At 39.9% G+C, this 25,251-nt stretch overlaps 1 long non-coding RNA gene across 12 annotated transcripts in view; it reads right to left on the reverse strand.

Annotated features, from left to right (window-relative positions):
- Positions 1-1,504: 1,504 nt before the first annotated feature.
- The window catches only part of LOC306668082, a 203,049-nt gene continuing 179,302 nt past the window's right edge, over positions 1,505-25,251 (reverse strand). For all 12 annotated transcript variants that reach the window (XR_013765725.1, XR_013765726.1, XR_013765727.1 and 9 more), the window contains 2 exons: positions 13,337-13,529; positions 1,505-4,359 (listed from right to left, as the gene is read on the reverse strand). This is a non-coding gene — a long non-coding RNA (uncharacterized lncRNA). The remainder of the gene's footprint in view (positions 4,360-13,336; positions 13,530-25,251) is intronic.

The following is a 25,251-nucleotide window of genomic DNA, read 5'->3' on the forward strand; positions in this document are numbered from 1 at the left end:
TGGGTACTAGAAATAGAACTCGGGGGCACTTGACCACTGAGCCACATTCCCAGTCCTATTTTGTATTTTATTTAGAGACAGGGTCTCACTGAGTTGCTTAGTGCCTTGCTTCTGCTGAGGCTGGCTTTGAACTTATGATCCTCCTGCCTTAGTCTCCCAAGCCGCTGGGATTATAAGCGAGAGCCACTGTGCCTGTCTACCTTAGTTTTTAAAAGTCACAGCTTACCTATATAAGTTTAAGGATTGTGTTTGAGTCAGGCAGGGGAACAACTATAGATTTTCAGATTGGGAAGAGATATTTGAGAATATTTAGAGGAACTGCCTTAATTTAATAATCAGGAATTCAAACTCCAGAGAGGGCTGTAACTCACAGACACACAGCTAATAAGCTAAATAATTAATAATTCTGGACAAACGCTACTTCACACAACCCAAAGAGAAGAATTCATCCCCATTTCCATTACTGATAACTAATTTTCTCTTCCTTAGGGTTACATTATAATTTTGCAGCTGTGATGAGATTCAGAATTATGTCTCTTCTTTTAAAATCAAAGTAAAATGAAATTTCCAGCAAAACTCTAAAGATTATGAACAATAAAAGACCAAAAAAGGAAAAGTTAATTTGGACTTATACTGAAAAATTCTGCAAAAGCAAAATAGAACTAATTAATCTGTGTACTGTAAGGAAAATACATTAAAATGAATAACTAGTGTCATTTTTCTTATCGTACTTTCATAAAGGCATAAAGACAGGGCCAGACATATTAAGAAGAGGAGAGGAAAATAAAATGCATTTTACACAACTAAAGCTACCCCATTAACTAAAACAAAGGAATAAAAAAAAAAAAAAATTAAAAACAGACATGAAGAAAACTAGCAGAGTGACGCCACCTAGTGTCTGTTTCCTAAAATAGCATCTGACATTTCCTGCCCTCTGGTGGTAGAATTTAGCATTCCACCATAGAGAGGAAAAATACACCGTTTGTTTTTTCTTCCTTTACTCTGGATGGAAAGAGATCGAAATAGATAGCATCTCCAAATATCTTCTAAGCAAGATACACTTTCGTTTACCATGTTCAATACAGAATAAAGATACAATATTCCACTAATTACAGAATAAAGCCTTCCTTTTGACATAATTTCCCATGAGCCCTGATCATTAACCTTTAAGGATATAAAGAAAGATACCTTTCAAAGCCTCTTTGTCTCCATGAAATTCTGTTCAGGGTGAAAAATTTTCAGTATTCTATCTGTATTGATATCTTGTTAACTTAAAGCTTCGGATAAACTTTAATATTTAAAGAACTAATAGAAGTAGATCTAAGAGAATTTGAGGCCAAAATAAGTCATCTCCCATGTGCCTCCATTTATCCATCTGTAATGTGGGGATTGTTCCAGCCTGACCTACCTTCTTGTGGGGATGGGAGGGAGTTGCTTTGGGCAAGACCAAATAAGATTAATGTCCATGGAAGCTATTGAAGAATTTACACAAATCTCAGACACCATGTTATTTTTATTAGGCACACGTTGAGTTGAGGGGGAAAAGCAGTAAATGAAGAAATTAAAAGAGCAGGATCATGTCCCATTATTTATTCTGGGATGCACCATTTATGCCTGGGTATTGGCTCCTTTGTTCTGTAAAATGAGGACAGTGACTCTATGGTCCATAACATCATATAATCCTAGGATAAGACAATACAGTCGCATTCTCCTTGCACCAGCCCACCCTGCCCCTCATCCCATTCTCAGGATGAGTGCATCTTTCTAACACTTCTTTCCCAGCTCCAATCCATCCTGGCAGGTTAATCAGAGAAGACGGGCATTCGCAACACATCTTTCTACCATGTGGGTCCAGTCACCGCATTCTCCAGCTTAAAGGCCTTCAATGTCTCCCCCGTGCATTTTGCAGGGCGACCAGCATTTATTGGCATCCGCTCTGTGCCAGGCAGTGTAATTTGCGCTTTGGGCCCACTGTTGCTCCATCCATGCAATGACACTTCAGGGCCTGTCTTGCTTGTCTTGTTTTCATGAAGGAGGAAGCTGGGGGTCTGAAAGACTCAGAGAACTCCTGCAAGTCCCAGGGGGTGAGTGCAGATCTTTAAATACAAATACAGGTCTCTGGTTGCAAAATTCCTAGTCTTTGTGAATAACTTAAGAGGTAAACTTTGGAGACAAATACTTAGTTTGGAATCCATGCTCTGTCACACACTGTTTAACAATGGGAATTTTCCTAGTGCCTCTGTGCCTCAATTTTCTCATCTGTAAAATGGGAACCATATTACTAGCTATCTCATAGTGAGCTTATGCCAGTTAAGCACTGGAACAGCAACTGCCACCTTCAAGGTGCCTACAGAGTGCTCTGTTACTATTTCCATGCTTTCTCACTGAAGGAGGTTTAGCGTTCTTCCTCTCATATTCAAAGTGCTTCTAAACGTTGCTCTGACTTGCCTTCCCACCTTCTTCCATTTTCCTAGGAATCCAACATGGAATTGTTCTAATCCCCCCAAATACAAAGTCCTCGACCTGTGATTGTTTGGCTTACCATTCTTTGACTTCATGATGATGCAAAGCAACCCCGTACTACCAATCTGCTTTTCACCTTCACCAAAACATTATGTGAGATAAACAAACTTTGTGATAAATTAGGCTCCGTGTTAGATGATTTTGCCTACTACAGGCTAATGATATTTGGTAGCTAGGTATATTAAATGCATTTTTGACTTGCAATAGTTCAATTACAGTGGGTTTACTGGGACAAAGTTCCATTGTAAGCCAAGGACATTTGTATTTCCAAATGTTTTGTCCTTCCGCCGCCATACTCTGCTTTCGCTGCTGCTGCTGCAGCTGCAGCTGGTCCGCCGTCGAAAAGTCCGTGTGTACCTCTCTACTGCCCCCTAGTGGTCAGTACAGTGACGACCGTATGGCAAGCTCGTAATATGTTATTGATATTACCGTTATGGTTAGTATTGCTCTCTTCCAAGGTCATCCAAAAGCACTTTATTCACGGAGTTTTTCCCACCCCATACAAATCTGGACAGCCTCTCTGAGCTCTCACACTCGCCTGCTCTGCCGTGAGTCTTTTCTCATACTCCAAGTTGATGCTTAATAGTAACCACCAACCACATGAAGCTACTGAGCACTGGAAATGCACAGAATCCAAATCAGTGTCTGCTCTAAGTATAAAATGCATCTAGATGCATTTCAAATACTTCGTGTAAATAAAAAAAAACATAAAATACTTCATTTGTATTTTTGCTTTATTTTTAGTATTTTAATTTTTATGGAGTACACATTGAAATAATATTTGGAATACATCAGACTAAATAAAATGTTAATGAAATTGATTTTACCTTGTTCTTTTATGTCTAACTTAAAATTTCATGTGCAATTTGCATTATAGTTCTATTGGAGGAATTCTAAAGTAGTTACTCTTCCCATCCCACCCCAGCTTTATTGAGGTATAGTTGATAAATATAAATTGTACATATTTATGACATATAACATGATCTCTTAATGGATTGTGAAATGGTTAAATCAAGCTAATTGACATATCCATCACTTTTCATTCTTATTTTTGTGGTGAGAACATTTAAGATCTCTGCAATGTCCAAGTATACATTATAATAGAATTAACTATAGTCAATTTTATTGCTGTGCAATAAAGCTCCAAAACTATTTATCCTGTCTAGCTGAAACTTTGTACCTTTTGACCATTTTTACCCCATCCCCCTTTTTCCAAAGTGAAGTTACTTTTAACAACTTTTTTGATTATAAAATTTAATGTATGTTTATGGTGCAAAATCTGGAAAATATAGAAAAGCACAGGAAAAGATCCTTTGTATCTCACCATTCAGGAAAGAATATCAATGTGTATCTTCTAGGTTTTTATTTGCAAATATGTATTTTTTGACAGTCAGAGTCATATCCTAAATGCTTTGTTACCTGCCTTTTTCACTTAATATATCATAAATTTTCCTACTTCATTAAATATTCTTCCACAGTTTCATTTTTAATTGTTGCATAAGCATCATGTTTATGAATGTACCATATTCTATTTAGCCAACCCATGTATATGCTGGCTAGATATCGATCCCGTTTTTCTTCCTGAGCACAGTTAAAGATTATACCCAGCATTCTTTGCAGCTAGTTGTGATCATCCGACAGCTTCTGGCCCATTGAGTGTGGTCAAAATGATGTAATCCTGGCATTCCTCTTGGATCCCTCTCTTCATTCATCAGCTGGATGGATGCAGGGGATCCACAGGACTTTAAGGTTTGGAAAGATAGTAGAACTACAAGGCAGAATGAGCCAGGATCTTTAAATCACTACATGGAAGGTCACCAAACAATTCACCTAGAACTGTAGTATAAGCAAAAAATAAAGCATTATTATGTTATCCATTGAGGTTTGGCATATACGTAAGAGCAAGCTAAGTTTAATTCCCTTAATAGCTAATATGGGATATTTGGATTATTTCCAGTTTTTGTTGTTATAGTCCACATTTTTAGGATAAATTTCTAGAAGAATTGCCAAGTCAAAGAGTGCATACATTGTTACGACTTTTGGAAGATATTGGCAAAATTCCCTTCAGGAAGGTTAACATAGTATCTTTATTCTTATATATTCCTTACATTCCTTCGAGTCCTTAGATGGGATGCTACTTGGGACATTTTGCTTTGATTGCTTCTAACTATCTTGTAGATAATAGGTATGTTAAATCAAATAATTATTCAGCTCAGTGAGTGTGTGAATGGAAATACTGTTACTTTCAAAATAATGACTTTGAAATGTAGATTTCAGAAACTCTACGGATTGTATAGGTGCTTTCAAGAAAAGAGGGGTTATAGAAAAAAGGCAGCAAGTAACGTCTCCGTGCCTGGCTAGGAACTTCTGCTGTGAGAAGGTGCTTCTTTTCTTCCATTGTCATGGTAGAGACAGGTATAACCGGGCAGTTTGGGTATTGTTATGGTTTGGATGTGAGGTGTCCCCCAAAAGCTCACATGTGAGACAATGCAGGAAGGTTCAGAGGAGAAAGAATTGGGTTGTAAGAGTCTTAACCCAATCAGTGAAATAATCCCTGGTGGGATTAATTGAAGTGGTGGGGTGTGGCTGGAGGAGGTGGGAATTGGAGCATGGTTATGGGGTATATATTTTGTATCTGGAGAGGGGACTCTTTCTCTCTCTCTGCTTCCTGATGATGCAAGCTGCTTCCCTCTGCCACGCTCTTCCGCCATGATGTTCTACCTTACCTCAAGCCCTGAGGAATGGAGCCGGCTTTCTGTGGACTAAGACCTCTAAAACCGTGAGCCCTCAAATAAACCTTTCCTCTCTATTATTGTGCTGGTTAGATCATTTAGTCACAGCAGTGAAATAGTTGACTAAAACAGGTTTATTCCTCACAACAATGGATTGGCTGCTTCAACTTGGGATCCCAGCAGGATCTTGTTTGTCCAGGCTTTCTCTGTCTGCATCTCATGGCATACATCTGGGTTGGGCACTTCTCATGAATCACAAACCAGTCCTTATTTGTAACTATGTTCAGTCCTTTAAGAGATGAAGATATTCAATTTGGAAAGGGTGAAGATAAGAGCAAAAGAACTTTTAACTTCTTTCCAACTCTAAAATTCTGCATGAGAGGTCTGAATAAGATGGTCTGATCCATGACTCTGCTCAGAAAGAAATCCCAGACCAGTCTGAGAGGCCAAATTTCAGTCTATTGGGTATTTAGTTTCCTAGAAGCCCAAGCAATGAAAATAGCATATCTCTATTTAACCACAAACCAGAGTTGCTTCTTCATGTTACAGATGGCTGAAGAACCTCAACCCTTCATTATCCAAGTTTATCCTAGTTTATGTGCAAAATACTTTTAGAAGGAGAAGAAGGAAATAGTATCTGGTAACCAAACCTCATGTCTCTTGGACCAGTTATGAGAAGATAGGCTCTGGGGAAGCAAAACTGCTAGCCTAAGCATTTCTGTTTTATTTTGATCTTTCTACTCTTGTCATGGTTGTGTGATCACCTCTAAATTGTAAACCCATTGTCTTCTCAGACTAGCCCAATACCAGAGTTCTAGGTGGGCAGTGACTTTCACCAACTTCCTTTGCAGAGTATGGTCTACATGTATATATGTATATACACACACATACATGTATACATTATGTTCAGGTAAGGTCAGAGCTAAGAAAGGCCTCTGTGGTAGAAGAGACCCCAGCAGGCCAGAGTATCAGAATTTAAACATAACACTTGTGAACCCAGGGGCCTCATTCTCCAGGGTCTTGAAAATGCCTGGCATATAGAAGATGCTCAAAACATATTTTTTAAAGGAGAGAAGGAGAAAGAAGAGGAAAGCCATAAAACTCTTACTGAGAAACTTAAAAAAATGTTACCGGATCTCCTACCACTTGAGTGGTCAAGATTTATTGACTACCTATAATATGTTAAATTCAAGTCCCCAAGTATAAACAATAGCAGAAGCAGTAACGGAACAAGAGTCTAATCTTTTCTTTCTTTCTTTTTTTTTTTTTAGAGAGCAGATTTCTAGTACATATCAACTTACACTTGAGAAACCAATCTCACAAATAGGCAGGAAAATACCAATTGGAAATAAAATGAATCACAAATCTTTGGTCAGGAACTTGTTCTCTGCTGTTCTGCTCAAGCCACTTTCCCTATCTCTACATCCATTTGTGGCATGAGGACGATCCAAAGTCACATTGAATGACACATTCCAAATTTTATTTGTCATCTAGTATGCGTTTTAAGTTATATAATACCGTGGAGACTTTTTTGAATGATAAAGACTTCAGTGGAACCATTTTGCGTGGTGCTAACCATGGTTGGGATGGATAAGAGTGGCATGATTAGATGACAGTGGGGACAAAGGATCAGGTAGGATTGTTCTCCTTTTTTATTGGAGAAGGGTTTCAGTCACAAAAATATTGCCATTCTCTTGCTCATGTCATTGATGATACTTCTTCTTTCTTGGCAGAGCACCCATGTTGGCCCTTGGCAAATATTCAGTAAACACAGTATTTATTTAGTTTAATAAAATCATCCATGTTGGGGTTGAGCATCTATCTCAAAAATGCTTTTCTTACCCTCCATCCTTCAGGCTTTTGCTCTTCTAGTCTCTTTTCTTTGTCCTGGACACCTTTACTTTGGCTTTAGCTACATAAGGTACTGGGGAAAATAACTGCCCTAATCATAATCGTTAGGATCTCCACATAAGGTGTCTATAACTGGAATTTCCTCATTACTTTAATGTCTTTCTAGTCACAGCTTCATGGGCCTATTATGTGTAAATTAGAAACACATTATTCTACCAGCGAAGCTTTTCTTTCAAATGCATAGAATTTTATAACCTGTCACAATCTATTAAATTCTGAATTGTTTGTACTGAAACTGACTTTTTTTTGTAAGAAGATGTCAAAGGATCTTAATTTCAGCTAATTCTGGCAACCCAAACAAGTCTCCTCTACTTAATAGCTGGCACCAGTCTCCACAGCAAAATGCTTCCAGGAAAAATTGGAAATAACAAAGATAATAGTGTGTTTCTTTGGATTAGTATCACCTCTGAAATGTGAAGCTTTTGCCAATTCAAAGCTGCTTTGCTGTCTTTTTAAAACTGAATTTCCTGAAAAGTTCTTAAATATTAAGAAGGGTTGACGTAAGTAGGCAAGAAGACAGAAAACGGGATAGCGAGTGGACAAAATGTACATGACCTATAGAAAGTTCTAGAATTTCATATGGGATACTTCCAAATAAGGGAAACTTGGCCAGTGTGATCCTCTTTAATTTGGCCCTTTTTGCAGAGTCTAATATTATGTTCATTTCTATTTCTTTCTGGCTTCATGACCATCAACTGGAATATTTCTGGGAATGATGTATTTTGGGTGGGAAAGTCATTGTTTCCTTCAAAACTAACTCATTAAAGCATGATGTGATCTGAACACTGCAGAGAAGTTTATCCTTAGACATCATTTTCTCTGGTTTTGGGTGTTAACTCAAATCTAATACCAAGGCATTCTTGGGCCAGCCAGGAAAAAGCTCATGCTTGATGAAGAGTAACTGATAATAATAGCTAATATTATTTAATATCATTAAAGGTATGTCAATAAGTGCTTTCTGTGTATTACCATATTCAATCCTGAAAATTTTTCCTATGGAGTAGATTGCATTATTATTCCCATATTACAGAGGGCTACAGAGGGAGAGCCTGGATTTGAACCCAGGTCTCCCCAGGCATTCCCTCTTTCTGAGCATCTCTGTGTATGCTGCTGAAGAAGATCTGACAGGTAGTGCAAGAGATTACAGTGAGGTGAGGAGAGGCTAAAAAATGGTCTCTTATTCTCAAATCTGTTAAAGATTAACTTTGAAAACCCAAATTGTGGGCTTGGTCAAGATGAGGACTTAAGTCGATTTCTGTGGAATGCCCTACTCAATGACTTCAAGACTAATACAATTCAAAACTCTTAAAAAAATGAGTTCAATAGGTCCCTAAGACAGGCGTGACCATTTCCTTTGACTGGTACTTAAGGCTTTAATAGAAGAAATCTCACATCCCTGTTGCTGTCAGCTCTTCCCCTGTCCAGATGTATCGTGGTAGTTCTCTAACTGAACATGCATCTCACAATCACCTGGAAGGTCAGTGAAAGTCCAGATTGTGGGGCTCTATCCACCTAGTTTCTGATTTCTTAGATCCCAGTTGGGACCTGAGAATTTGCATTTTGAACTCGCTCCCAAAAGATACCGATCCTGCTGGTCCAGGGACCACACTTTGAGAAACATAGATCCAAACAAATGGCATTTAAAGTGCAGATGTGAACTATTTCTTACTGGTCTGTGACAGTGTATGTACAGGAATTGAAAGTAGGCATTTGGAATTTTTGGTAATTTGACATTTTCATGGCATCCAAGTACATGACCAGTGAGTATCTCTCATTCAGTAGGTTGATGAGTTCAGGGCTGTTGACTTGGCATTAGACCATGCAGTATGAGGTACTGTTGGAACTCACGTTTCATTCTTTGATAGATTGAAAACATAAAGCATGGACTATTCAACACAGATAGTGTGAGAAGCACTCTTTTCTAAACCATCATGCCAAATTGCCTCATTAAAAAAAAAAAATGGTTAGCCTACAAATTGATCAAGTTCACATCTTCTCAGATAGTAAAGGGTGGGTGGGAGGAGAAAGGGGCCAGTTCTTTCCCCAGGATGCCCCGGAGAAAGAGACAGAACTGTAGAGAATGATCCGGATGGGAACACTACACAGCAGTGTGATAGATCAGCCCAGGGTCCAAGCAGCTCAGGCTTCTTTGAGTTTGGAGGCCTGGACAAAGAAACTGACCATTCAGAATTTAAGGTGCCCAAGCCTGTGTGACAAACAGACTGGTTCATTGGGAAAGTTAGAAGCTTAATTGCAAGCAGTTGAGGAAACTCAAGACTCAGGATAGCAAGTCTCCACTGTCAGTCGCCCAAACTCTAGGTCTGGGAAAATAACTGGATGCCTGGAATTAGCAGAAGCTTGGGCATGACTCAGTCTGCAGGTGGAGACCAAGGGCACCCCCACCACAAAGCACCTAGGAAGGCAGAGCCCAGCAAGAGAGGAGACTGAAAGTCATCCCCTTGGTCTCAGCTGCGTGGCTTGCTTCTTTGATCTCTTTAAGCATTTTTATTAAAATTCCCAAGGATCCGATTCCTAATTATCAGTATTCAGCTATTTACTTAAATTGCAGGATCCTCTTGGGGTGGCTAAAAGGAAGCCCATGTGAATGGGGCCCTCTCCATGGTTTTGAAGCTTCATGGATGTGACTCAAATTTACTTTGCTAACTGTCTTTTCAGATGGATCTCCTGATAGCGCTACAATTTTACTAGCAGTGATTTATTTTTTAATATTATGCACTTCAAGCTCTGATAGATCCAGTGTTCTTTCTAAGCACTTGTACAAATTAGATGGCAGTCAGAGGAGTTTAACATTTTTACATGTTCAATACATCAAGACCAGATAAGCAGCCATCAGAGATGTCTGTTTATTTCTCTGGTCCCCACTGAAGTCTGCCCTTTTCAAAGCCCTCTTTGGTCAAAGTCATCACAAGATGAGGTTTTCATTATTTCTTACAATAGGCCCTCCTTACATGTAGCTTCATATTGTATGATTTCAGTTGTCTATGATCTACTACAGTCCAAAAATGGAAAATTCCAGAAATAATTCAAAAGTTTTAAAGTGTACACCATTTTTATCAGTGTGATGAAATCTTTCACTATCCTGCTCAGTCTTGCCCAGGACAATCATTCCTTTGTCCAATGTATCCACATTATATACACTATCCACTAGCTATTTTCACTTTAAGTAAAGGAATTTAATAATACTTTAAATACTTTAAGTAAAAATTAGAAAATACTTTAAGTAAAAGAATTTAATAAGGAAAGCAAAAAAAAATCACATATAGAGTTTGCAAAGAACTCTGGTACATAAATCTCAAAATATACAGATATTTTAAGAAAGACCACATTCATATATATATATATATACATATATATATAAAACTATTGATACATTGTTATAATTTTTCTATTTTTATTATTAGTCATTAATCTCTTCTTGTGTCTAATTTATAAATTAAGTTTTATCATAGATATGTATTATAGGATTTGGAACTATCCACAGTTTCAGGCATCCATCAGGGTCTGGGATATACGCCCCCATTGGTAAAGTAGGACTACTGTATCTAGAAAAATATAAGCTTGTTCTAATGCACTCCACTCTCTAATTTGAAAAGTGCCCTTAAATGCCCACCATCTACCTACTGGAACCTTGACTCCTGCTGCTTCAGCTTCATCCTCAGATGGATTCCCCAGTTTCCCTCAAGGCTACTGGATGGTTGCAGGCAGCAATCAAGGTTGCCAGCTTCCTCATTAAAGGCCAGCAGGGGAAAAAGAGGGAGAGCCAGTGACCTCAGTGTGATTGGCTAGGGGGAATGCCCTGCACAGATGAGCTAAGATCTGGTGTATCTGAACCAATTCACTGTCCAAAGGGGAAAGGATTGCCAGGGTTGGTTTAAACCAATCATTGTCACTCACTGGAATTGGGGGGTGAATTGATCACAGCAAAACCAAAAGTTATACTTGTGCTAGACCCTTAAGTCCTATAAATGTGCAATAAACATGAGGAAGAAGAAAAGTGCCATTGTATTTAGATATGATATTCCTTCCTGGGCTTGTTCAAATGGGATTTTTTTCTTCATTGTGGGCAAGTTAAATGGCAAGAAAAAAAAAGTGACGAACGACTTTGTGTTGAGAGACCACACATATGATGATTTATCAGGACATGATTTAGGTAAGAAGCTCACACAACACTGTCCAAACACACACAAAGAGTATTTCTGAGTAGTGAGAGCTATAATAATGTTAAAATAAAAAAATATGAAATGAAGAAAAAGAAAATGCAGATAGCAGAGGAGGAGCAATTACAATTTATTAAGCATTTATAAGTATTATGCTGAGCACTTCACACAGTGCAAGTCTTTGCCCTTGCTTTTATTATATTTGTACTTGAGAGACTAAAAGTTATTAAGTGACAAAACATGGATTTGAACTCAAATTACTATGTCTCCAAAGTTCATTTCAGGTTCTTTTTACAAAAACTACTTGGGAAGGAGTCTGCCTTTTGTTTGTTCATTCATTAATTCTTCACCTGTGCTCTCAAGCAGATAGTCCTGGAGCCGCTGCTGTGGGTCAGACACTGCTCAGTGTTTGGGGAAAGAAAGATAAATTAGGACACAATGATGCCTTCCAGGATACCACAGTTCCAAGTCCTGGGACTCCAAGTGTATTTAGGAGTTCCCAGGACAAGTTTTATAAGGGGCATGGTGTGTACCCTTTTCTCAGTCCAGTAAGAACTGTTGAATTGCTAATGATGATGGAGCTTAGCAGTTCAGGGTCACAGTGAGACCCACCAAGGCCTGTGAGACCCACCATCTGCTCTCCTCAATGAGACAATTTATTCTTGAGATATCTCAAGGCAGAGGAGGTCAGATCTGATCATCAGAGGTCCCCTTAGTTCTTCATAACTCTGCTCTAAAGAAGTAATTATTTCAAGGGAAAATGGCTCTTCATTTCAGAATCTGGACTAGAAGCCATGAAAGGATCTTGAGGTTTATGTTACTGATTTTGTTCAAATTGTTCAACTGCACTGAGACAGCTGGTGTGTGTCAGATTGTATGGAATGCTGTACCCAACTGCACTGCACTGTGTACCCAACTGCACACAGTGTCCCTGGACTCTGGGCTACTTGCTGGTCTGCCAGGCAGAAACATGGAGAACATGATACATTTTATCATGGAGTCCTGTCTGGTGTCCCCCAATAGGACTGAACAAGCTGTTAAAGTTTAGAAAATAAGTTGAAACTGATCAGCCAAAACTCGCTCTCCTGGCTGCCCATCCACTTACCCCCAAGAGGTTGCACCCAAGCGCAACCTTTCTGAACTGAGCCCTTCTTAAGAATCTCCTCCCCAACAACTATACCCAATTTCCCTATGATCCAAAACTGGGGCCTCTACACCTCTGCCCAGTGCTACAGTAGCCATCTGCTTTGACTGGTCTGCATCTGGGCCAGTTGTTAAAGATTTTGAGAGGCATCCCTAAAAAAGGCACATACCATGTGTCTTCTGGGCCCAGGAAAATGGGAAGGAAAAGTTGGCACCAACGGAAGGGAGAAGGCCTCAGAGAACACGCATCAAGAGAACAGTTGTTGCTTTCCTGGACCTCTGACCACACTTTGGTCCATACTCCTGGCCCTACTTCAAAGTCTCCTCCTCTCTGTCCCACCCTGCAGCCATACTGCTTCACTTCCTACAGTCACTACTTACTGCTGAAGTCAGTCACAAGAAGTCAAGATGGATCACAAGAACGGGGCTCCAATAATTTGGGACTTGCCTTCTGGAAAGCTGCTCAATACCTGTGTCTTCTCTGTATGCTTTTGTGTTGGTTTTTGTGAAAATAAAGGGCAGCAGGTAGCTTGGGCTCCTCTTAGCTGGTGATTGGAACTCTAACCCTTAGGGCAGCTTTGGCTACAAGTAAGTGACTTTAACAGAGGCAAAATCAAAGGAAGAAGAGCACAGGTCTTGTCACAACTAGGTCTAAGTTTCAACAGTCCCCTTGAGGCCCCTGTCTCTTCCAGGCCTGTGCTGAGCCATCTCGGCATCCACTTTAGCCTCAGCCAGGATCCCTTATTGTTATGGGACAGTGGGCAGCATATGAAATTATAAAAATTACCATTTCTGGTGTTTCTGTCTTTAAAAAGAGTAGCTCTTTCCCAGATGCCTCCATTGACCCACCTTTCTCAGAGTTAGAAATAAGTCACACGTGTATCCCATCAGTGGTGAAGAAGGACCCCAGGCACCCTGGCTGGCTGTCTCAATCAAGATTTCCACTAGAATCTCAACATGAATCCTTCTCCAAGCCTCATGGGGTTCTGCCAGCAAATGAATATCACAGGCAACTACCAATGTCTGTTCCCAGAACCTGTAACTAGAAAGAGAAAGGTGCAATCAGAGCATATGGTGCTGGTGACCAAGATGCACAAGTGGGTTTGTGCCATAAGCAACCAGAGTTTAAAAGTCAAAGGGGCTTGGAGTAAGGAAACCTAACCTAGGTTATTGCTTCAGTTATTTATTGCTGTGTAACAACCATCCCAAAATTTGGTAGCTTGAAACAGCAACTATCCATCATGGCTCACTAGTCAGCAGATCACCTTGGGAGTTCTGTCAATCAGATGAATTTGTCTAGACTCTCTTATGTGTCTGCAGGAGCAGGCTGGTCTAACACGGCCTCCACTGGAACAGTTCATCCCTGCTCCTTGTGCCCTTTCATTCTCTCACTGCCTGGCAGGGGTTCAAGAGCAAAAGCAGAAGTTTAGGTATTCTCTTGAGACCCAGTCACAGAACTGGGACAGTATCAGCAAAGCCTCATTCTATTGGTCAACAGCAAGCCATCAGATCTATCAAAAGCTGCAAAATCACACTTCAGAGTGTGGAAACTGATAAGAATGAAGAATCGTGGCCACTTTGGTGGTCAATCTACCCCAGCGACTTTAGAGAGATCTTTCCCTTCTCTGAACCACCATTTTATCACTATTTGAACAAAGCTGGTAATAGTATGTGCTTCAGAGTCTTGTTAGAATTGAATGTAAAAATGTATTAAAAGTACATAACACTGTTTTGGGCACACAGTAAGCATTAAGTAAGTATTAGCTTTCATTATGCTTGTATTTATGATTGCAACCCATCCTATTTTCATTAGTATGTTTATTATGATGACTGTCATGATGTTGAGTATTCATCTGCTGGGTTCTGACTCCCCCAGGATACAATGTTAGTGAAATGGTTTCCAAAAATCCAGACTTTATGGAAATGCTAATCAGCTCACCAGAGAGGGGCTGCTCCCATCTCCCATCATGCTACTGGTGAGGGTCACTGATTTTGGATTGTTGCTGTCTTGACTGCTTGGGGTTCCCTGGGCCCAATGTCTGCCCTCCTTTGGAACCCTCCAAGGGGCCAAAGTTCCATTGTGATTTCAGCAGAAACCACTAATTGTGGCCAGTACCACTCCCTGAAGAGGCGAACAGGCTTTGCCCAAGGACAGTTGAATTTCTGCTCCTTGCCACTGGCTCATTTGCTCCTGGTACAGAACCCTCTCAAGGAGATGAGGTAACTCAGAGTGGCCAGGGTGGGCCGTGAGGGAGGGAAGGAGAAGTTTCCTGGCCTCCTCTCTCATCTACTCCAACCCAAATCTCCAGGAATTCAAACCAGTTGGCAATTTCTTGGAAAGGGAACTAGTCTAATATTTCTGCAGAGAAAGGGGGTGTTTTGTTTTAAATGACCATTTTGTCATGATGATCCTGGCACTGTACCCCATGCAGACTCTGAACACACCAAGGAGGGAAAGCGCAGGAGCTCTTTCCACCAGGCAGCCTGTTAATTTCATTTGCCACCATGGTCTTTCCATCTGCTAAGGGATGCGTCCAGACAATTTTCCATGTATAATTCACAGTTCTTTGTCATTGAGGCTCAAACAGAATCAACAGCTTGATCAAGACCCCATGGCCAGAATTTCAAGGGCAACACAGCCATTTTTTGTCCTTGCTTAAAGCTAAGGCTGACCTTCTGTGAGCACCTCCTCTGCCTATCCATCTGAGTTTCTCTCTCTTCCTACCTTGTTTCTTCACCTCTCACAATTTTTCTTTGTCCTTCCCTTTTATCAAGCTTGTATTTCTGCCTTGCAAATGGGTGAGTCTAACCAGAGACCTCCCATAGATTATATTGCCACAAAAACCATTGTCAGGCCTGGACTGGCTAATTGTAGCCCCCGCCCAGCTTCATCTGGCCAGGGCTAAGATGGATGCTCAATTTGCATTATTTATGTCTTTTTCTCTGTGTTTGCATGGTGTGCTTTTGCATAACATATGTAAAATTTTGCTGACATGGAGCATTCATTTGGCTTGAGATGATCAAAAGAGTTGGGGGCAGGGGTTGGGGAGGGACCTGGTTTGTGTAAATTCATAGCCATCAAACAGCTTTGTGCTCATCTGTTTAAAAAAAAATAAAAGGGGAGGCATTTGCTCCTAGCATGGGAAAATGGTGTTTCATGAGTTCATGAATTACAGTGGACAATGAGGTGAGAGCTTGTGCTTAAAGAGCTTTGGTTCCACTTGGGTTGTCTGTTTCCTGCCTTTCCACTGAGGTCCACGTGAAAGTTCAATTGCAAGCCTGTTGCTACATGGTAATGACAAAAGTATAAATGCATTCTAGTCACATGCAACTAATTAGAACAAATAAAATTTAAAATATTTTAAAAGATCAAGAACATCAGAGTGAGGAGACCTTAGACCACATCTAACTATATCTCATAGAGGAAGAAAGAGACTCACAAACATAGAATGCTGGCCAAGTTCACAGGATTGCCACCAGCTCGTTAAGATGTATTTAAGTTGGTCCTTAAATTCCTTCTAATAAAGTAGCAACGTTGTTACAAGGGACCAGGCACTAGTCTAAGCACATATAACCCCATTTAATTCTCCTAAAATATCCATTCACTAGGACTTGTTACCTTCATTTCATAGATAAGAAAGCTGGGGCACAACTTTGTCTAAAGCACGTGGGCTGGGAAGATAGCTCAGTTGATAGAGTGTTTGCCTCATAAGCACAAGGCCCTGGGTTCAATGCCCAGCACTCAAAAAAAAAAAAAAAAAAAAAAAATTGAAGTTACACAGCACTAAATAGCAAAGCTGAGATCCACCCCAGGTAGGGTGGTTCAAGAGTCCCATATCTAACAACCTTCTCTGCAGCCTCCTTGAGCTGCCCATTCCCTACAGATAGATGCTCAAAGTCCTCATCCTTATTCTGCCACATAGGGCCTCCTATGACCCTGTTCCTATTGATTTTCTCACTTCATTTCTGCATGGTACAACCTTGTGTTGGGAAAAGCCATCTCATTTGGACAAGTGTGGGCCATCTTTATGCCCCGCCTTGGCACAGAAGGTGCCTTGGGCCAGGAGTGCTTCCTTACCAAAAGGCACATATTCAACTTGTGCAGGACTTGCCACCTTTTGTGGGAAGAGCTCTCCTTGTTTCAGACTCTCTGAGTATGCCTTTGTGCTGCTTACATGCATGTATCAATGGCCTTCTGACATGCCAACCCCACTTCTGTAACTCGAACCTGCCCAGAGAGTGAAAGAGGACTCCTCCTAGGCCCACAAAGTGGGGCTAATGCAGTCATGTCTGCTCCAAAACAGGTCCTCTGGCCATGGGGGCATGAGGCCAGACATCAATGTCATGCACACTTTCTTCTTGCTGGCAAACCCTATGCCACTTGAGCCTGGGGTCCCTGTGTCTGTTCCTAGCAACTTTAAGTTGTATATTCCTTGGGTTGCACTCACCTGCCTTTTACTCTTGACTGTGCTCAAGTCCTATTCTATTCTACTACCCATTCTTACTGCCAGTGAATGGCAGGTTGAAGCTGATGTACTGGGAACTGAACTATTGGCTACTCGTGCATTTGCTCTTCTCTGGGGACATCACTTATTTTCTTGTGCAGAGAGACTTGTGCAAGGGATGGCTTATGACTCAGAATTGGCCAAGTAGGGCATCCTGTTCCAGTTAAAAGCTAGGCCTAGGCAGGTGATCCTATCAGAGTTGGAAGCTACAGAAAGACATGTGCTTTTACTGTCGAGACAAAAGTAAAATTCTCTTCTTTTTCACTAGAGTTCCAATGGGAAAAGACAAGAGGCAGAAGTTACTGGCAGCTATCTTGTTGCCATGGAACATGAGAATGAGGACAAGGTCAAAGCCAAGAGGTGGAGACACACAGGTCTTGTTGACACTGTATGAGCTCCTAGTTTGAGCTGTGTCTACCAGCTATGCTCCAGATTGCTAAATTCCATGAGCCCCATGTTTCCTTTTTGATTAAACCAGTTTGAACTGTGTGCTGTTATCTTGCAATGCAAAGTCCTGACTGGTTACTAAGCTTCACCAGACCCAAGTCCTTAGTCTTTCCAACCTTGCCACACTGTCTTAAGTACTCTTGTCTTTGAACTTCCTCTTTTCTCAAGCCAAAATGGCAAGAAGAGAATGCCAGTTGAGCATCTTGTTTTATTGTGTCTACCTCTCTTCTCTAACATGTGAGCTTCAGGACAGAAACATACACAAAACATCTCACTCATTTTATTCTCAATGCTGAGTCTCCAGTGCCTTGAAACAGGTTCTGGGATATCATAGGCAGTCAAAAATAATGTTGAATAAATAAAGTTTTCCCTGATTCCCCCAACCAGCATGGTATTCCCTCCCCACTTCCTTTGTGCTAAGTGGTTCATTCTTATCAGATAGAGTCACCATTACTATGTGACATGGTATCTTTCCTAAACTGAGTTCCTTAAGAGTACTAGTACCTAACTCTTTGTATTCCTTGTGCCTAACAGAGTTTCTGGCATAAATTACGGGCCCTAGGAACCATAAATAATGGTTCCTAGAGGGAGTGAATTGATAGCCTCAGTAGAATAAATTTTCATTATGCCAACTCAAGTTCTCTTACCTCCCTGGTTGAGGTCTTTGCTGTTGTTCATAATCCCAATATAGTGCTTAGGTATGCTCTAGTGGCCAAGACAGGAACCTGCCTCCTTCATGGATCAAGACAGGATCAATCACAAGAAAGGGTCAGTCACTTCTCCTTGGGTTAGGGAGTTTTCAACCTAAAGGTACTTATTCTTATAAGGAACCCCTAAAAATAATAGACAGAGGTAAAAGGCATGCAGTTAATCCCCACAATGAGGATTTTCACAGGAACCATTCTTGGTTTCTCACAGAAAAGGAAATGAGAGATCAAGAACCCTTGTCTAAGGACTTAACCAAGTCTTATTCAAATAATAATCTTCAAGTGAGGACATAGGCCCTCCTAACAGTGCAGAATCAGCATTGCAGCTACCCATCTACCAATGTCTTCAGAAACCTATGCAGCCATCTTGGATCATCTCTGAAGATGAAGCTGCCATCTTTAGGTGAGGCAGCTCCCATCCTGAGATGCCTGCTGGAGACTAGAAGCTCACTGTCAGGTACCTCTCAAGCATCAGGCTACAGAAGACTGGGAGTTTTGAATAGTATATCATAGTTATATTATAGTTTTTTAAATTTTAACTTTTTATTTTTTATGTTTTATTCTTTTACTTTTCTCACTCTAATTTCCTCTTACTTACCTTTTCTTTAGTGTCTCTCCCTTTTCTCATGCTAACAACCAACTTCTTTTGATCCTGCTTTCACTCTCCCTATGATCTAGTACTTCTATATACTCTTCTTATCTCATCAACAGTTACATCCTATACCCTCCCCATCCTCTTTGTCCACCACTTGAAATTATAGATCTCATTGCAAACCTATTGGTATACGTATTATACCGTAGATAATAATTGAACTCATCCTCTCTGTTTATTATGACAATACTGTTAATGTCTTCATAGGGGCTTTTTGCTTTAAGGCTGCATATTGTTTGTATTGGATGTTGCTAATATTGATCTTCACCTTTAAAGATGAGGTACTGAAAACCTGCAGGGTCACTATAAACCTATAGGGAGGAAACAGTAATACATCAGATCCACACTGCTGGAGGGGAAAGTACAAGAACAACATGAAAAAAAAAAAAAAAGAGAGAAAAAAGCACCCCAAACAAACCTAGATGCTATATTTATAGAATCCAATGACAGCATGGTAGAAGAAATGTCAGAAAAGGAGTTCAGAATGTACATAATTAAAATGATCTATGAAGTAAAAGATGAGATAAGAGAGCAAATGCAATGATTGGTCAGTCCAAGATGACTAAACGAATACAGAGAAATGGGTGCATATATCACATTATGACCCAGGATATGCCTTTACTCTCCTTAAAAAAATAGTTTGGATTTTGCTCTCAGAGAAATCACACCTATGTTGGGAGATGAGTACATTTATTTGATTTATAAATGAAGATTTTCTAATTTATTTTCTAGGACAGGGATTCTGTTGTTGTTTTAGTTATACATTACAGAAGACTATATTTTGACACATTATACATACATGGAGTATAACTTCCCATTCTTGTGGTTGTACAGTGGTCCTGTATTCATATATGAACTTAGGAAAGTTATGTTCTGTTCATTCTATATTTCCCATTCCCCATCTCTCCTCTCTTCTCCCCATCCCGCGCCCCCATCCAACCCATCGCTCTAATAAACCACAGGGAAAACTCAAGCAGACAAGCCTGTGTCCAGGTGCTATAGTCCAAATTGAAATCCCCCAAAGGCCCTTGTGTAAAAGACTTGACTCCCAGGTTGGTGCTATTGCTTAGTAGAAAGAAGTGAGGTCATTGGAGGTGTATCCTTGAAGGGGATATTGGAATTCAAGCTCCTTCCAGTCTCTCCACTTCCTAGCTGTCATGAGATGAGAAGCTCCTCTGTCATGTGTTCCCATCATGATGTGCTGATGCACCACAGTCCCAAAAGCAATACGATCATCCAACAACCATGGACTAAAACATTCAAAACTGTGAGCCAAAATAAGCCTTTCCTCTTTTTAAGTTGGTTATCTCAAATATTCTGTTACAATAATGAAAAACTGACCAACACACCAGGTGTGGTTTATATGCCACCCTACCTGCAATATTGTCCCTCTGTAAGACTAGAGATGTGAATGGTCTCCATTCACTCTATTTGAACGATGGTAGAGACTGCACCTCAGCTCTCCCTTCTGTAATTGGTCAGGAAGACTGATGTGGTAATCACAACTATCCTATTCCATCACCTTCTATGTCCCCTGTCTTCTGACAACTCAGCTAAGTAGGTTCTTTATCTGAAAGAATGGCCAAACCTTCCACTTGTGTGGTCTGCATGCTTGATGGACTTGCCTCAGTGTGGGATTGCCTGTTTTCTGTTGCCAGAGACATTCAGGCAGGGGAATATCAGACATGCCCAGTGAACCCCTCTGAGTTCCACATAATGTTCTTCCTGTCCCCCTTGTCCAGCTGAATCTTATTTGACATTGCCTCCTGTCCTTTTGGTATAAGGATGTTTGTTTGCCCATCTGTGTATCTTGGAATGAAAGGAAAATTCAGACTTAAATTTAAAAGGTGAGAAAAGGAATATAAATGAAGCATTATTACCAAACAGTTGAACCAGAATCTGATCTTGCTTCCAGATTTAACTAAAAATCAAAGGAATGGAACTTCCTATCTTCAATAAAATGCAGAAAAAGAGAAGGGGAGAGAGATAGAGATTGAGTTTTAAAGATTAAAGGAGAGTAGGTGATTTAAGAGACATATCAAAACCAGATGTGGTGTTGTACACTTACAATCCCAGCGATTCAAGAGGCTGAGGCAGGAGGATGGTAAGTTCAAAGCTAGCCTCAGCAACATAGCAAGGCCCTCGGAAACTTAGTGAGACCTTGTCTCAAAATAAAAAATAAAAAGGGCTAGGAATGAGGCTCAGTGTCAAGCGCCCCCCTGGGATCAATTGCCAGTACCCCCCCCCCCCCAAAAAAAAAGACATTTCAAGCAATTGTGATATATGAACCTTGTTTGAATTCTGATTTGAACAAAAAGCTTCTTCCATCTTATAAAGAAGCAAATATTCCATAATTCTTACTTTTCATTTTAGTAGTATTATCAAAGTTTATAATAGATTTTTCCTTTTACCTGTAAACCCAGCAGCTCAGGAGTCTGAGGCAGGAGAATCACTAATTCAAATCCATTCTCAGCAAAAGCAAGGTGCTAAGCAACTCAGTGAGAACCTGTCTCTAAACAAAATACAAAATAGGGCCAGGGATGTGGCTCAATAGTTGAGTGCCCCTGAGTTCAATCCCTGGTACCTCCCCCCAAAAAATGTCAATAGTAGAATTTTCTGACACAGAACTTTAGAAGAATGATGAATCAAATATTAATTTCAAACTATGTATATACTTTTACTGCATAGAAGTGAAACAAAGTGTTCAATAACATTTATTAGGTATAAAAATACATTCTATAGGAAGGAAATTATATGGGAGAAGTAGAATATAAACAATGCATCTAAGGAAATAAAAATGATACAAAATTTCAAGAGCTTTTTGTTAAAAAATAGCAAGCATCAAATTGTTGAGATACTTAAATTCTATGTCTACATTTAAAAGAGTTGTGTGACTTTTTAATTGTTTAATGTCAATACCCAAAATATGCCAGAAATTATGTTCTTTGTAACTTTAAAAATTTGTGATAAAGAATATAAATATTAACCTTAAAGTATGACAGGGTACCTATGCACCACTTTTTTTTAAATGTGGGGAAAAACGCATATAAAAAATCCTTTCAGGGAAAACACAAATAATAAAGTGTGAAAACACTTGCTAAATTTACCTCTGCTCAAATGATTTTTTAATACTAATTTCCTCTCCTTACATGATATTGTAACCCCACTCCACCACCATCTGTGGTTTCAGTTATCTGATGTTGAGTTATAGTCTGAAAATATTAAATGAAAAATTCCAGAAAAAACTAACTTATAAGTTTTAAATTGCACACCTTTCTGAATAGTGTCAGGAAACCTTGCACCATTCCACTCCATCCTGCATGGCTTGTGATCATCTGTTTGTCCAGCTTATCCATACTGTATATGCTACCCACTCGTTAGTCACATGGTAGTCCTTTTGGTTATCAGATTGATCGGAAGAGGACAGAGGTTCTTGTGTCCCAGTAAACTTTATTTTATTTAAGAATAGCCCCCAAAGTTCAAGAGTCGTGATACAAAGGAGGCACCAGGGCACAAAACACAGGACAGATTGATTCTACTTCTATGTGGCCTTGCTGCAGGGCGCACTGGAAAAAAAAAAACAGTGTATCTGAAGTCTGGTACTATCAGTGATTTTAGGGATCCACTGTGGTCTTGAAATGTATCACCCATAGATAAAGGGGGATCACTGTACTCATTCACACTCTTCAGAATGTAAAAAAAAAAAAAAAAAAAAAAAAAAAAAATTAGATAATTCCAAAAGCCTCTGGTTGCTATGCCATCATACCAATAGGCATGTACTTCTCAGCCTTATTTCTTCATCATTAATTTACTTAATAAGCATTATCTGACCAAGTAGTAGACTCAGATACCTGAGCCTGACCCTAGGAAAGTGCCTGCTAGAATCAAATACAGATATTCCAGTTACAGAGTCTGATAGTAATTAGGTTCTCAAGCTGCACTCAGTTGACACAATTGGATAAGATCAATAAGATTCTAGTAGTATTTGGAAAACCAAAGTGGTTTTAGGAGTGTCTAACACAACCATTATCATAAAAGAGGAAAGACTAAAACAAAAAGCATGTTACTGTTCCTAATCTATACTTGTACTCTTAATTGAAAAGGCTTCTTGGTTCTCTTGTTGACCTCTGAAAAGAGGAACTAGAAGTCAGCTTACAAGGAGGTCAGTATCAGAGAACACATCCTGAAAAACAGGATGGGCTATGTAGTAATATCAATACTCCAGATCTGTCACTCTGGACTCCTAGATTTTGCAAATGCTCTGAAGATTATGTTCATGGACTTCTCATCTGAAGAGGATTTACTTACTGCAGTGTGACCAGCTCTGTTGAACAGAGTCAGCTATATTTTTGGGGGGCTTTGAAGATGACATTAATATTGCCCCTATTTATCACTAGAGGAGACATACAAGTTGCAAGCTGCAGTTCTGAGATCTCTGGGTACAGAGTCACTAGCATGTGCTGACTTCTGATATATGAATGATGCATGTGTTAAACCCAGCAAGCTTTCTAAAAAAGAATTGTTTAGTCTCAAATATTTCTATGTACTTGCCTTCCTTAACCTACATCTGCTCATTTGCACATTCTTCACACTTTAGAGTGTTTCTTGCACAAAACAATCCCTTCTGTGATTGTTCAGAGGAAAGTGCCTACTGGTCTGGTACCATGGGATGAAAAACTCACTATTCCCAATTCCTCTGGGGCATGCTTGCAGGGTACAGTTCTGCAATCTCATTTTGTTTTTAGCCATCAGAGATCAGCTGCTGCCATTTCTCAGTGATTAATTATAATATCAAGAAGAGCTCTGGTCCATTGTTCTCAGAGATCACCTCTAGGCATAAAAAAAAAATCGGAATTTTCACTTCTCATCTTTATTTACTCACTCACTCAACAAATTTTTATGGGCCACCTACAGTATGCAAAGCCCTCAGCCAAGCTAGAGGGAGTATTATCTACATTTCTTACACTAAACACTCATTTTTCTACATCTTCGTGTCTCCAATGTCTCTGAATTTGGGATGTTTTCATGGAAATGTTTTTTGGGTTTTTTGTTTTGTTTTTAATCCTGCTTGGTACCTAAAAGCAATGCTGTGTCTTAAAATCAATGGCCTCTTAGGGTTGATGGAATCCTGCATCACCCATGTCATTTCTGCTTCTACAAAAAGAGGTAATACATAAAATAAGAGGAGGTGATGCTGCAGATCAGCAGTCTTTTCACTCTCACCAACTTTTGGAGCAAGAGAACCTTTGAGCCTCCATGGTTTGAAGATGTCCTGTGTGTGTCACTTCCTCGTGTTTTCCCTAGCCATAGAAGCACATCAGAGCTTAACATGGATTATCATGGTTACTCTGTGGTTCTTAAATGCACAAATTAAAAATGATGCGGTGTGTGTGTGTGTGTGTGTGTGTGTGAAAGCTCCTTAGGAAATTTTTTTTGAACTGTGTTGAAGTCCCATTTGGAGGAGACTTTCTTAAAATATAGTGATAACAAGTCAATAGAAGCTAGTTGAAAAAATATATATATTTTTAAGCAACAGAAATGTTTATTCAGTTGAACATCTACCAAGTTCCTGTGATGGACAAAATAGCAACTGCTGTTAGAAGACAGGAAATAGAGAAAAATAGGAGTTAGGCAGATGATAGAGAGATAGATGCTAAATAGATAGATACAAAGGATGTTATTTTTGCCTTCAAGAGACTTAAAATCAAGAGACTATAAACCACTAAAGCTTACGTAAGGAGAATGAATGAGTCCTGGAACTAAGACCCAGAGAGCTACATGGGATCTGCATCATCAGGTGGCATCACTTTGACCTTTAAATAAGAACAAAACAAAGGTCTTTCCCAATTTCCTCTGAAACGTGGCTGCCTGGAGGGAAAAAGACCTCAGGTAACCGGGTGCAGTGGTGAATACCTGCGATCCCAGAGACTCTGGAGGTTGAGGCAGGAGGATCATAAGTTTAAACCCAGACACAGCAGCTTAGCAAGGACCTAAGCAACTCAGAGAGACCTTGCCTCAAAATAAAAAATCAAAAGGGCGGGGGATGTGACTCAGTGTTAAAGCATTCCTGGGTTCAATTCCTCATACAAACAAACAACAACAACAACAAAAAAAAAAAAAACCACAAATTGAGTTCAGAAAAATGGCGTCCAAAAACAGCCCTTCTGTGGTTGATGTGAAGAGATGGTTCCTATTCCCTGGGGGATAACAAGGACTACATATTTTGAATGCAGTCACCAAATTTCCTAGGCCTGGTATAACTGCCACTGCTGGTTTCCATGTGCTGGCAGGTGTCCCCCATCCTCCCTCCACAGTGCAGTGTACTGTCCTGACCTTGCACCAATTACCTGCACCTTGTCATTGTTCTTCAGATTCTTCACCTTTAATCTCCTCATAAAATGCTCTTTCCTTCCTTTGAACTATAAGTCTGTGTGACCCAGTGTGTATACTCAA

The sequence above is a fragment of the Sciurus vulgaris genome, assembly GCF_902686455.1.
Source record: "Sciurus vulgaris genome assembly, chromosome: 8".
In the NCBI taxonomy this organism is placed as follows: domain Eukaryota; kingdom Metazoa; phylum Chordata; class Mammalia; order Rodentia; family Sciuridae; genus Sciurus; species Sciurus vulgaris.